This window comes from Echinops telfairi, unplaced genomic scaffold (assembly GCF_000313985.2).
Source record: "Echinops telfairi isolate 266 unplaced genomic scaffold, ASM31398v2 ScPeMD7_7468;HRSCAF=8506_0, whole genome shotgun sequence".
In the NCBI taxonomy this organism is placed as follows: Eukaryota; Metazoa; Chordata; class Mammalia; order Afrosoricida; family Tenrecidae; genus Echinops; species Echinops telfairi.
Genome location: NW_022111369.1, coordinates 67,110,601 through 67,112,163, shown reverse-complemented (window position 1 = coordinate 67,112,163; position 1,563 = coordinate 67,110,601).

Sequence of the window (1,563 nt, the reverse complement as noted above, 5' to 3'; positions counted from 1 at the left end):
CACTTTTTCCAAGATAGATTTGTTTGTTCTTACTTCCAATATTCCCCACCAGCATTGTCGCTCAAATACATCCATTCGTCTTTGGTCTTCCTTATTCAATGGCCAGGTTTCACCTGCATATGAGACCATGGAGAATGCCGGGGCTTGGTTAGGCACACCTGTGTTCTCAAAGTCACACCCTTGCTTTCCAACTCTTTAAAGAAGGCTTGTGCAGCAGATCCACCCAAAGCATTGCAACATTTGATCTTTTGACTGATGCTTCCATGAGTGGATCCAAGCAAGATGAAATCCTTGACAAGATCAATCTTTTCTCCATTTATCTTAATAATGTTACCTATTGATCCAATTGTAAGCCTTTTGGTCTTCTTTATATTGAGTTGAATTCTGTATTGAAAGCTGTAATTCTGCATCTTCATCAGCAAGAGATTCAAATCCCCCCTGCGTCCAACAAACAAGTTTGTGTTATCTGCATATCACAGGTTGTTAATGAGCCTTCCTCTAACCCTGACATTCTGCTTCATCTAGTCTAGTTTATCTGTTTATTTGCTCAGAATAAAGTTCGAATAAGCATGGTGAGAGGATGCAACCCAGACACACACCCTTATTTTATTTTATTCTGACCATGCAGTATTCCCTTGTTCTGTGTGCCTGCTGATCCATATATAGGTTGTACATGAGTCAAATAAAGTGCCCTGGACTTCCCATTCTTCTAAAGGCTATATCCATAGTTTAATATGATCCACAGGGTCATGTAGTAAAAACAAAATAAAAAGTAAACATCTTTCTGGTATTCTCTGCTTCCAGCCAAGGTCCATCTGACCTGACATCAGCAATGATATCCCCTGTTCCGTGTCCTCTCCTGAATCCAGCCTGAGTCTCTGGCAGCTCTCTGTGGATCCACAGCTGTACCCATTGTTGGAGGGTTAAGTGTCAGACAATGAGCCACTCAGTTAGGAAAGCATGCAAAACAGAGCTCAGAGAGGTGCTTCCTCAGAGTTGAGTTGACCTTACTGATGTGGATGGAGTAAAGCTTTGGGGCTCTCAGTTTGCTGTGCTGTTGGTACAACTCAAAATGAGGAGAAACTACTAGAAACATACAAAAACTGGAAGTCATCAAAAATTTAATGCATCGTATAGCGATTGATATCCTAAGCTGAAGTGGGGCTGAAATGGATACGTTATTGTCCATTTTTAATTGGATAGTCATATGATTTAGTATACTAGGAATGAAAAACTAAGAAAAATTGGAGTTCTGTTCATTATCAAAAACGAATAGTTCAAGATCTTTCTTGAAGTACAATGCTGTATGTAATAGGTTAATATCTAGATGCGTACAACAAACACCAACTAATACAACTATAATTCAAATTTGTCCACTAACCACTAAAGCCAATGATGAAAAATGGAAGAATTCTACCAACTTATTCAGTATGAAATTGATTAAATTGCAAGAAAGATACATTGATAATTGCTGGTGAATAGAATGTGAAAGTTGGTGACAAAGTGGAAAGAACAGTAACTGGAAAATAATGGCCTTAGTGGTGGAAATGAAGCTGGAGATTG